Raw genomic sequence first — 13,958 nt, forward strand, 5'->3', positions numbered from 1 at the left:
CCATGCTGAGTCTACTGATTAGCCAAAGATTCATTTATCAGCAGATGAGGTTATGAGGTTGTCTTAGCTACACTCCCCAGCAACCTGCTTGATACTGATTTCATTTGCAGTAATAGTACCATAAAGTAAACGGCCTTGCCTTTGTTATTTGCTTTAAAGTAATCAATGCAGAGTGCAACTCATTCACTCTGAGGCTTAATCAAATTAACTATATTTGTTCCCCACTTATTGCTATGGATTTCAGTCCTAATTAAGCTCCTAATCCATGAAGCTGTTTTCTTTCTGGGATACTATGGGAAAGGCTGTTCCCACCTCCTCCCCACTCTCTCTCACACAGGGTTATGTCACTTGGAAAGCTGTTTCCTTAAAGGGGATGCGGTTACTCCTGCTATCAAGTTGCCAAAACTCAATGCCATCGAGATTCTAATTAAAAATCTAAATAATTTGAAAAAGGCTAAATAACTCCAGAAGGGTAGTCAGTTAGCTGAGCTCGTCAGAAATATGTTGGCATATGCCAACACAGAATCTCATTTTCTAAGGATGGCTTAGTTTTTAGGGAAACTTCAGCAATGTGTTTATGAAACCAGATTGCTTCAATAGGCAGTAATTCTCTCTAGCTGGCAATACTGTGCTTCCCTAAAGAAACTGGAGGCATGGTCTCTTTGTTTTGATTTAGTAATCCTCCATCAGAACTTCTGAACTTTGCCTTCAAGTTAATTACATTTGGCAGAAAGATGGACACCTCAAAAATACTGTTTTCATGCAGTTGTTGGAAACAGCTGGACAGGGAGGTGAGAGGCCCAAGTCAGTGCTCAAAGAGCAAGAAGCTGTATGTGTATGAGTTTAACCACATCTTTAGTAGACAACAGAAAAGCTGTAGGGGACAGAGTTGTAAATAGTCAGAAGGACCCACCACGCTCTGCCATACTCATTGCTGCTACCAGCACATAAACAATCTGCTTCTTGCAGACCCCTCCAAATCTACTCTTATGGTGGCACTACCCACAGGCTCAGTCCTGCAAGGAAGTGGACTCCCCTGCTGAGGATTGAAAACTTTGGATTCTTGCTGAAGTTGCACTTCATGTTTTATTTCCAAAACAGCCCTCTATTTTAAAAACTCAGTGTTTTGTTTCTGTGGTTTTGCTGGATCAAATTATTTTGGACTCACCACGATTTGGTAGGTAATTTTTGTCATCTGATATAAGCTTATTTAATGCAGGAAGGGTTTTCTCTGAAAGAAATTGTCTGTAGTAAATAAGTTTAAGCTTGTGCTTAAGAGCAGCAATTAATGTTTGAAACAATGACAACTCCTATTCACACAGTCATGAAACAACCCAGGGAGATCAACAGTGACTATGATTTATTGTGAACAACTGCTTCTTTTGAGAAACCCTAGCCCTCAACACCTCACAAAATCACGTCATTTCAAACCTGCCCAAGAAAAAGCCAATATCCTTATTTTCAGGTTAATTTCTCAGGATTGTTCAGTTAAGCATAACCATTATCAACTATGTCTTCTCATTTTGCCTAAGAAAAGTATATTAAAATGCTTTAAATAAAATACTTCAAAATTAAGATGAATAGGAACCAGGGATTATTAGTTTTTTTAAATCAAGATTTTTTTTTTCCCCTAGCCATGTTTTTGAAAGGCAGAGGAACAGCACTGCAGAGACATTATTCAGTGTTGCTTGTCAAAATTCTTCTTGAAAATATTTAGATATTATGCCTCCTACCCAGGAAGTCCCACCTAATTTATATTATGCATTTCTATATTAGCCAAAATCTTATGTACCTATGCCAGCCAATGCAAATGTTACAAAAGGAGGTCTGAGTACATCTGCAGTCACTGAGGCATCAAAAGTGCAAATAAGAACTTGGGCAGCCATGCTGCTTGGAGGCTTTTCTGTTCACAGTTCAAGTAGGATTAAAACAGAATGGACTACTACTCTCAAAACTCAAGCATACAAGTACATATCTACATGCTTTCACTTTTATGAGAACTGTAGAGTTGATGAAAGGAACTCCAGCATGCCCTCATTGAAAATGTCTGGTTAAGCACACATCCAAAAGCTTTCCCATATAGTGATCACAATGCATAAAGCTGGCCAAGCGGAGAATATAAGGATGAGGAATTTTTGATTCAACAGCCTCCCTTGCCGTAACTGTGGCTGTGATTCCCGGAGGCAGCAGCATTTCAGAGAGGCGTCGCTGATTTCGCGTACAAACGCAGGTGTCAAAGGCATCAGCCAGCAGCGCGTGGCCGCCACGGCTCAGTTGCCACGATTGCTTTCCGTGGCGATTATGGCTCAGCACCATCCGCAGCGGGTGCGCGCACGGGCAGCGCTGCCTCCCAGCCAGCGCCCACCGCCCTGCCTGCGGAGCAGAGGGACGGAGCCTGATTGATTTCGAGCACTTGTACGGACTCCTACGAAACATTACTACCTCAAGTCCAGCGTTTTAAAGCTCGGATGCTTTAAATTAAGCCGTTAAATCCATACTTACTCAGTGCATAAGTGTCCTGAATTCCTGAACAGCTCTCTAAATCAAATCTTTCCCAGATCAAATCAATCATTTTAAGACTTTTTTTTTTTAAAGTCTAAGCAGTTGACTTTCCAGGGAAACCTGTGGAGCCACTATGTTTGAATTGCCATTAGAAGACCTGTTTTGCTCTCAAAAGCTGCCAGGTTTAAGGGCAATCCTGCCTCAGTGAGAGTCTAGGGCAAACAGGACTCAAGTCCCTGCTGCAGACCCACTCTACTCCAGACAGCAGAGTACTCCCCAGGTACCCCATGCCACCTTCATTTGTGGCAGATACAGAATCTCTGCTACTTTTCAATGAAATTCCTAGAGAAAGAAAGAGTTACGATGTTTTCCTCTTCTTTGCCCTAATCATTACACACAGCCTGACAGTGTTTCACGGTGCTGCAAGAATGAAACGGAGCACATTCCTGTGAAGTGCTCCATTATGCAAAACAGCAGAAAGTTAAAAGGTACCACAAAGTGATCAAAAGTGGCTCACTGTCTCCTCTTGGCTAGAAAAAACAAGGTTTTGAGGGAAAAAGAGAAGAGGAATCATGAAGCAGGTACAATAATTGTGAAAGTTATCAAAGGAGAAACGGCAAGAAATTCTTCAGACCTCATACAAAACCAGGCAATGGGATTGCAAATCATGTTAGAAAAGTCAAGAAATAGATTTTGTATGTTGAAGTGAAAAATCTGAACCCCTCACTCATTCACCCCAATCTATGTTTATCTCCTCAAAGGCCCAAGTTTGGCCTCTTGCATCATGCTATCTCTGTTCTCCTTGTCTGCCTCATTGAGAGAGGTGACATTTCAATCCCAATGAAGGCATCTCCAGTTAACAGATACCCACACTCCCCACTGCAAACATCCACAATTACATCCCCTTTGATGAAGGCATTCAGACAGTTACTGACACAGTAGGGCTGGCATCAGTCAGATTTCCACCGAGAAATGGACAGCTCTGGAAATACTACACATGAACTACAAATGAAAAGTCATGTTAATACACAGAATAACATCACCAGAATTTTTAAGAAATCCTCCCCAAACCACTGCAGATCTTCCTGAACCTGAGCAAGGTAAGTATGGCTCAGGAGCGATTTTCCTATGCCAAGGAGAGAGAGAGATAGTGACTCTGTAAAACCAAGCCAGAAAAGAACTTTCAGACACAAGCGACTCTCAAAGCCAGCCCTCCTCTTCTGCAGCTGAACTACTCAGTCCCAACACCAATGTGCAGACACCACACCAGCACACGGACTGAGCACAGCCATCAGAAAGCTGTGCACTACGGTGGCAACCAGATTATCTGCAAGGCACAACCAAACCCCCTGGTCTAGGTCACTTCTGCCCAAAACATTCTGTCTGCCCAAAGATTTGATAGCACCTATCTGAGAGCTATACATTCCTAGCCAGGAAATCTACTCAGTAACACCAGATCAGTGCATTTTTTTGGGCACTGCAGAATAAATATAAGAAGTTGCAATTTCATGCTCTTCCAAGGACTGGCAGACAGCTCTGTGAAAACATAGCACTGTAGTTTTCCTGCACAGGACTTTGAGTTCCTTTCTGCAGCAAGATCATAGAATAGTTGGGGTTGGAAGGGACCTTTAAAGGTCATCTAACCCAATCCCCTTGCAATGAGCAGGAACACCTTCAACTAAATCAGGTTGCTCAGAACTTCATCCAACCTGGCCTTGAACACTTCCAGGGATGGGTCATCCTCCACCTCTTTTGGCAACATGTTCCAGTGCCTTACCACCCCCACTGTAAAAAAATTTCTTCTTTATTTACAGCCTGAATCTACCCTCTTTCAGTTTAAAGTTGCTACCCCTTGTCCTATCACTACACAACCTTGTAAAATGTTTGACAGCTTTCTTGTGTGCTCCCTGTAGGTACTGCAAGGCTGCTATAAGGTCTTCCTGCAGCCTTCTCTTTTCCAGACTGAACAATCCCAACTCTCTCAGCCTTTCCTCGTAGGAGAGGTGCTCCAGCTCTCTGCTCATTTATGTGGCCCTCCACTGGACTCAATCTGTAAGTGTCCACATCATTCTCGTGTTGGGGACCCCAGAGCTGGATGCAGCACTCCAGTGGGGTCTCACCAGAGCAGAGGGGCAGAATTCCCTCCCTCACCCTGCTGGCCACGCTGCTCTTGGTGCAGCCTGGGATAAAATTGGCTTTCTGGGCTGGAGCACATGCTGCCGGATCATGTCCAGGTTTTCATCCCTCAGCACTCTCAAGTGCTTCTCAGCAGGGCAGCTCCCAATCTGTCCATGCCTCATCCTGTGTTGGTACCGAGGGTTGTCTCAACCCCCTTGCAGCACCCTGCACTTGGCCCTGTTCAGCCTCATGAGGTGTACACAGGCCCATTTCTCGGGCTTGTTCAGGTCCCTCTGGATAGCATCCCAACGTGTACAGATCCATGAAGCCACTCTGTTAGCCTGTTCCAACGAGGCTTGTGGTGCCAACTCTTGCCTACCGCAATGGGCTTGCAACCATTAAAGGCATGCTGGCCTCTGTCAGCTCCTGAAGTTCAGCCCCTCTGCTCCTCATGGTTGTTACAGCATCAGAAGGAATGGGGACCAGGAGCATGACAGGGACAGCTCTGAACTGAAATTCCTGCTATCCCTGCTGAGCATCTGTACATGCACAATTGCATGGACTCCCCGCCTTTCTGCACCTTTTTCTTCCTTTTTCATATCTGTCAGCTAAACCAAAGATCCAAACGTGAAATGGAGCATTTGGGAAAATTATGTGGATTTGTGGTATTCCCTGGAGGGCTCTGGGTCTGTGAAGCAATGAATGGATTATAATGAGTCATAAATATAGCACTTTCATCGGTGACAGGATCCTGTTCTGCTCTTCATATAATGTAAAGGCAAACTGCCCATTTTCTACAGATCAGTAATCTGAAATCTCAAAGAGGAAAAGCATCTCTAGGTACAAATTAAGCAGACAAATATGCAAGACAACATACTTAGCAGTAGGTTTTGGAACGTTGAATAAGAAAAACAGGTGTGATTGTCATTTAATTATTTTGAAAAGTAATACCGTAACAGCTAGATCAGAACAGAAGCACCATATTCAGGAGAGGAAATGAGGATGCAGCTGTACTTATGATCACTCCTAATTTTTGTGACCCCTTTGGATCACTTCTGCTGTAAGGCACATCCTCAAATGCTACTGCAGGTTTTACAAATTAGAGCTATCTACAAAAATCACTGTCCATCCAGAAGAGGTGAGCCTTTCTTCCTCCATATGAGTCACCTCACATCACAAGCAGCTGAGCTCTGCCTTACCTGCTCAGCCACAACATTCCCACTGCCGATTTGCCTGCTTCTGCTAATAATACCAGCTTCCCTTACTTTGACAGCATGCTTAATACAGAGATCTTTTGTATCCAAGCTGGTAAGTAACCAGCTTCCAGCCTGTCTGCTGCACTCTGTGCCTGGAAAAAACTGTCAGTCATCCTCCTTTAAAGCAGCATTTGCATAAACCAGATGGACCATTCCTTCTCTGAAATCACACCCACAGAGTGTATCCATTGCACATGGCAAGTTTACATGGGTTAAATTGAATGACAGGAGACAGATTGCTGATTTCCAGTAATTACATGGGCCATCTTCCTGTGTTTTTCTGCATAAAAGAGGAACACACTTTTCATATTCCAGGCTGGAAAAAGTCCTGCCATGGTTGTCCTCATTGCAGCCTGTTTCAAGTGATAAGCCCCTCAATGTCCCTGCACCATACTGCTGTCAAGAGCAAATAAAGAGCAGGGTATCACATGCCTGCAATTGCAAACCACTGTTTGCAGCAGTTCCCAAAAAAGGCCAGAAGACATCTTCTCTCCCCCGACCACACACAGGTAGCAGGCATTTGAAATATTAAGCACAAAGACATTCTGAATCAGTTCAGTGCCTTGATAAGGGGGATGTAGGGATTTAGGGACGTTGAGGGATGAGGGTATAAGTCCTTGCTGTCATCTTGCATGTCTTTACTAACTTCCCTGATCTTTGGATCAGTACTGTAGCATGCACCAATGGAGACTTCTGGATTAAAATATGAACGAAGGATGTGGGACAAGCATATATATTGAATCAGTGGGGTTTGTCTGCACTCTAAGAGCACTAATAAGCACACAGCTCCAGCAGAGCACTGAGCAGAGATATGAATGCCAGCACGTTTCCAAGGCTGAGAAAGAAAGATTCCTTCTTGATGTTCTTCCCAGCTGTTGCTAAGAAGTTTTGCTGGATTTTTTCCCCCCCTGTATTTGCCAAGAGACCTTTCTAGCAAATTTGCATATGGATATTACCCACTTAGATTGGAAGAGAAGGAAGAGGAATCATGGCTCAAGTGAGAGGATTCTCTGGTACTAACATAACTAAAACAAAGCAAGTGGTGTCAATGGAAAGAACTGGCTGAGGTTTTTTCCACAGTAGGTGGCTACAATCACTTGTTTTCTCTTTAATGAAGACTGCTCAAAGCAGTTACTTATTTTGGTATTTCAGTCCATCCAAATAGGAATTGAAGACAGACTCAACTAAGCAAAAAAGAATCATGAATATTCCCACGTGCTTTGTACTTCAGATTCCCGCCCCCACCCTGCGGTGTCCATTTTCATATAAAATGTTTACACCCACATTCGAATAGCAAAACTAGAATTTCTTTTCTACTAACAGTGGTTTTTTGAATTTTCACTTTCATTTCCAGTAGAGTGTCCATTTCCAAAATAACTTAAGATTTTCCCCTCTAGCCTTCTACAATTTCCTCTCTTTTTTTTTTTTTTTTTTGTATGTGCTTGTTTGTAATTTTAGATTGCAATTCCAAGAGCAACCCCCTGCTTCCTTGCAAGGACTTTCAAAAACCCTGGAAGAGTTATGCATCTAACTCCCAGGCACATAACTTGTTAAAGCATTGCTGAAAGTCCCAGCCCATATGGAAAGCAAAAACAGTTTTCCAGAAGCAGACTTATGATCCATCAGAAGGCTGGTTTTCCACTATTTGCAGCCATCAGTGGCTCCCAGTGCTGTAACTAGCTCCACATGTGAGCATTCCCATCAGCTCCAAGAGAACTGGTCAGAGCTTGAAATTAACAATAATTATGCAGATCTTACAGAGCATCTCCTCTCTTTCCATCTCTGAGAGCTATTATTAAGAAGGTCACTACTTTTATTACCATTGTACAGATGAGGAAATGGGGTGATATGACTGGGCCAACCTGAATGTCAGAGCCAGGATAAATACCATAACAAGGAAAGGCTACTGGTTATTATCCTGCTTGTAAAGTGTTTAATTACTGAAGTCTCATAAGAAAATATATGATAGAGAATCCATTTTCCTGTTCTCCCTCTTTCCTGAGCACTGATTCCAGCTAATCTTCATTCATCCTTCATGCTATCACATGAGAGCTAGCTATAGAGAAAATAAAAAGAATATTTATACAGCTAAAGAAGGATATTCATAGCTGGTTCTTTAGGAGCTTTTACCCTGTACTGGATCAAAAATCAACTTTTAAAAAGTTGTCTAAATAAATGCACATTTGCCTTACAGACTGTAATAGCTTGCTCAGGGCCCTGATGGTGCAGTGAGTAAACAAGCTTCACTCTTGGATATTACTACAGGAAGTCCTGACTCATCCACAGGTGAGCAGGACCACTCCCCTAAACCACCACTACTCTGGAGTTCCCACTGCAGAGCCTTTGCTTCTCATACCAGATGGACCATGGCAGGAGGAGATGCCAGGTCTTGTGACAATTTCAGACCTATCCAGAATACCCTGCCATTTGCTATGCCTTCCCCAGCTCTTAGCAAGCCAAAAATCACATGCTGGTTTTCACTTTAAATAACAGGTGTGCACTGCATCTATAGCACTGTAAGGCAGAGGGCTTGCTCCCTACTTTATTTTTTCTTATTTGGGACAACTAGTCACCTAAACCACTAGAAATACACTAAGAGTCAGTCTTTTCATCAGCAGCAGATGCTTCTTGCCGCCTGCCCTACAAGTTTGATAATTAGAATCCAACCTTCTGTAGCAGAAGGGCTATATATATCTTAGATCTAGCTCATCTTCCACTTCCACATGACAAGAGTTAGTTTAATGTTAAAAATGATGTTGTTTCAGGCCTTCATGCTTCTGGGCACTGAGAACAGAGTAGGCAGAGCTGTGAATATGTAATCTTGGCATGATTTTCACTTTCCATTTCCTTTACTGGCCACTAGTGGGATATTACAACAAATGTATTTCTGGCAGAAGCAATTCTGTAAGAGATTTCTATCTCCTTTTGCTTAATTATTTTTTGGCTTGGGTTTTTTGTTGATTATTTAAATTAATTGTGAGATGAGGGGAAGATTTCCTTGAGTTTTTTGGTCTCAAAAATATTGGAAATACTTTTTTTAATTCTATCTAGTGCAGGCACATCCAGAGTGCCCATGAGACAATTTTTGAAAGTTAGCCAAAAATTTCTCAGGTTTTTGATGCCTTGTAAATCTCATCATCATTCTTCTCTCATTTCCATGCCAGAGTCAAGAATTTTGTTGCTTTAAACAAAGCACTGGCTTTCTTTTAAAGCCTGTATAAGATGCATATCCCAGACCAGAGGGACAATAACCTGTGTTCACCTTCTGCTGGTTCAGGTACCAACACAACATTCAGTGCTCTGCACCAATAGTGGTCAGTGTTACTAATTCATGTAGCATGGATTTTGGGTTTTAACTAAAATACTCACAATTCTGTGCTGCTCCATACTGCAATTCCCCCAGGATTTCAATTTAAAACAAAAAAAATAAATGGAGTGTCTTTCAACTTCTAGCCATTTTTTTGCCTGGGGTAGCAAGAGTGTTTCCTGCTGTTGGTTCATTTTGTTCGGTAGCTGTTTCCACAGACAACTTCCTCATACGTGATAGCCCCCCATGCTCCAGAACTACCTATCAGTAAATACTGCTGGCAGAGAACCTGGCACCTAATTTTATGCACCTATCTAATGTGTGTGTAAAAATGACAACAAAACTTGATTTAGTTATTACAGCAGCCAGAGCATTGTCTCTCCTCTTTTTGTGGACTGTTGACTACAGATGGTGCTGGAAAACCCAAATGAAGGGCTTGTGCAATCTGAAACAGGAGGTATGTATTTAACATTTACAGCAAGAAATGCAAACACCAAATGCAAATAAATAGGATTTCCCACAGGCCCCTTCTCTTTTGCTGCCCAGTGAGTACTTTCTAACTAAAATGTTGTTTTTAGTATTGTATCTGTGTGATACAATAAGCCTTACACAAATTGCTGCAGAAAGTCTATGGAAATGCACATTTCAATTACATGCAGTTACAAAACTGGTGTTTGGGGAACCATCTCATAAAAATGTAGTTTGCACCCTTGGGGCTTTTTTTATAGTGGATCTAAGAAGTATTTTATCTGATTAGAACCAAGTTTCTGCCATGATTTTTAAGTTTACTGTGTTGGCTTTGATATCTCTGACTACACAGTTTTCACTTCCTGCACAAGAAATGTTTAGAAAGGCACCTTTCTCTCTATGAATTACTTGAAATAGCTTGAAAAGACATAACAAGCAATTAGATTACAACATTTTATAAACACTAACAATCCCTTATACAGGAAAATATGCACGGGAGTGATCTGGAAAAGAAAAATTATTCTAAAAAATCCCACAAAATTATTTCATAAGAACATGCTTTCATGTTTTATCATACATTTTCCCCAACTTATGACTAATTTCTCTTATGAGATATTATCTTTCTCCTTCAGGAATTACTTTCCTTTGCAGTTTTTTTCCCCAAAGGCATAACATGTCATAAATTATCTTCTGTGAAATGTGATGATTTTAGATCAACAATAGTCCTCTTTTACAGGAGCCTCAATATTTCTGAATCAAAACACTTTTCATGTTAGAGAAGCCTCTGATTCATCATTCTGCTGGAATTTAGGGAACAATTAATAGCTTCAGTACACAGGCTTGGAGTCTGGTCTGGCTAAGAGGCATGGGCACAGTCATTTGGCCAGACACAAGCCACTGTTTCAGCCTCCACAAGACTTTTGCTAACAGGCAAAGCACATGATGGACTTTGATGCCAGCCAGCCACAGCCCAAAATTCAAGAGGAAATTTAAGAGCAACATTGGATGCCTTACTTAAACCAAGTTATTCTGTCACCTTGCATATACAGTAGTTCTTCATTCAAGTTAAATCCTTTGTAACAATTCGAAAGGGGAAGTTGAAGGGCAGATTGCTTTGGGAAATATGGGTACTTAAACCATGGTGAGACACATCATCTGATCCAGCATCTTCCAGAATGCCCTTTTCATGCTCTCCTCTCACTGCAAGGCTGATCTCACTGATGGCCACACTGCCCGAGTTGCTTGTGGCTTTCATTCTAGGGACACCCTGCACTGGTCTGTGCTATTTGTGCAGTTAGCAGGTATGCTGGCATTTGCTCATGCCTAGAGAGAAGGAAATAAACTAAGAGTACCAGGCTAGGCTTGCTATTGATTTAGTTAGCAGTAATTTATGGAAGATGCTTGCATAAAGTTCATTGCTTAGTTTCTCAAAGATTTGTCTATTAAAGAAGAGTGTTGCAGGTCCAGGGGTGCTGCACTAAATGCAGATTAAGAGCCTTTCTCAGTTCCTGCAGTCTCAGAAATGGCCCCTGGAGGAGAGTCATCCTCAAAAGTATCCAGTCTCCCGCTAGCAGTAAGACAGCACAGATGGACGAGAACAGGCAACTGGTTCAAGCAGACAAAAGAACACTAAAGCAAATTAACCTTGACATAACTTCTGTAAGGCTTAAATTTTGTTTAAAAATTTAGACAAATTTAAGATATTCTCCAGGTGTCCATGGAGCCTTTACACTCTGACTAATTTGATTTTAATCTGTGCTGGAGACACAGTGCCAACATTAACTGCGTAGGTGCCCTGAAATCTGGGACGATGCTGCACTGATCACATACAAACTCAGACAGGACCTGTATATCAGTATCAGATAGCTCAGTCTTTGCCCAGCCATGACTCAATTGCCTTTTTAAAGCCTTCATCCCACTGACTGGGAAAGAGATTTGGGTTGGACTTCCAAACACTTTTCTTGAGATTACATTGAACACAAATACTCACACCATCTCATTTTATGCTCTTAAATTAGGTGCCAAAATTATTCAACTGATCAGGCTGCTGGAGGGTGCCCCAGAACACTCAGTCAGTCTTGCCAGTTTCATGTCAGCCTCTGATGGAGATGTCCCTTTTGCCAGCTACAGTAGGAGGGTGAATTATCTCTACAAAGTATCTCACCTCAGTCTTTCAACTAATTCTGCTACTAGACACCTTGTACTTTATTCCCTAAGCAGCTCAGTGAAATTAAAGGAGTTGGAAACATTGTTAAGTCTGATCCTGCACCACAGTCCACAGGACTGCCTCTGCTGTCACGCCACCAAGAAGCCGGGCACAGGAGTGGCTCCGCCTCATTGCTCTGCCTCCTGCAGATTTACTGGGTAAGGGAGAGTCCCTGTTGTGAAAGCTTTACAATCTGCGTAGAGGAACTACACAAACCAAACCAAAGAAACCAGGGATAAGGACATGTAGCAAGCTGGGAATATTGTGGATACGGGTACCTGCAAGCCTTGATTTGGATGTCCAACTACAGCACCAGGACAAATGCCTCCAAAACAAATGAGCTATCTACTGGATCTGATGTCTGCATTCAGGTGGTGAGCAACTCTCAGTGGGATTGTATAAAAATTCTGCCCAGTGGACATGACGTTATCGCACAACAGAGGAGCACTTTTATAGGGTTTGTCATCTGATACTTTCTGGAAAGCATGAACAATTGATTCATACTGCCCCAAATGCTTATTAGCACCAACACCATTTTAAATGCCTGCATGACAGATGCACATGATTACCTTCCCAAGAAGCTGCTGCCACTTTACTCAACATGTTTGTGCAACAAGGTCCCAAACTGAACTTGTCCCAACTCCATGAGAAGGGATGTGTGGGGGATGTGAGGGGTTGAAGAGAGAACCAGTAAAAATTTTGTCACATTCATTTGAGTAAGTAATTGAAGAGAGGAGATTTTTGCAAGCAGAAACAGATTTGATTCCCTGAATAAATTATTCACTGAAAATTATTCACCCAACTTCAATAAATAGAGAGAGTCTCTCTTTGCTTTTTCGGGGAAAAAAACCCCATGATATTCCACAAAAGCCAAAAAGGAAATATTAGAGATATTATTTACACTCAAACAGAACGGATTATTCACAGGGTGCCGAAAGAAATCTTTCCAATTAAGTGATGCATCGTACTGTCAAGAAGCCAAATTTTCAGAAGGCCTCAGCACCCAGCAACTCCTGCTGAGAGCAGTAGCCTATTGAAAATCTAGCCACTTTATGGACATGCCTAAAGAAGAGCTGGCAGGTTTGGAAACCTGCCCCTGCCTTCCCTGGCTCAGCCACTGTGCACTCTACCTCTCACAGGCCAGCCCATACAGCCACATGTGCTCTCTTCAATGTATCCGCAGAGTGACAATCTGCAGCATCTTCAGATACAGTGGGGGAGAGTATAAATGGAAATCTCTGCATCCTTGCCACCCTTCCAGGTTTTTCCAACTCCCCAAAGGGGTAATGCAGCCCTCTCCCTACAGGCTGAATGCTGGCAAGAAGAAAGTAGCAATACCAGAAGAACAGACTCTCTAGTTATAATAAAGCTGTCAGGGTTGACATACAGTATCTACTGCTTTTCCATTCTCCATCTCAAGCAGGATGGAGGGATTATGCAGATGAGCCACTATATTGTGTCATGCTCAGAAACATTGTCCTGTATGCTTGGCATAGCCTGAATTCGTTTGTATATCCCTGAATGCCCACAGCTATGAACTGTCTTGGTGGGATAAACACCTTAACAAAGCTGTTTAGCAGATTTAGTAAATGGTTCTGGCAGGCAGAAACACTTCTAGTGAGTGGGAGAATGTACTCTCATCCCCCTTCCTCACTTTCAAAGCTTTGAAGTTTTATTTATGATGTATGTAAAAAATAAGACACTTAATAGGGGCTCATGGGCTCTTAAAGCTATGCTGCTTCTTTCACACAAGCACAGAAATGTCATCCCAGTTGTAAAACCTCTTCCACTTCCCAGCCACAGAACAAGCCACCACAGGCTTTTCACTGCTAGTTCATCCCTGCATATATCCACACTTTAGGAGGGATGAAGAAAAAGGAGGGAAGCTTTTGACGCAGCAGCCCCATTCAGGTAAAGAGAAGCCAGGTGAGGCCCTTCCTTTCCCTCTCCATAAAACACATGATCTAGAAAGGAGGCAACACAAACCCTCAGGCTCCTAAAGAGCTGTAGAGTCCAGAAACCAAGGAGTTTATATGGATTCTGCAGGACTGAGTCCTTATATTAACACAACTGCTGGGAGCAAGTCCTATCACTGTTTCAC

Source organism: Corvus hawaiiensis, chromosome 5, assembly GCF_020740725.1.
Source record: "Corvus hawaiiensis isolate bCorHaw1 chromosome 5, bCorHaw1.pri.cur, whole genome shotgun sequence".
Classification (NCBI taxonomy): Eukaryota; Metazoa; Chordata; class Aves; order Passeriformes; family Corvidae; genus Corvus; species Corvus hawaiiensis.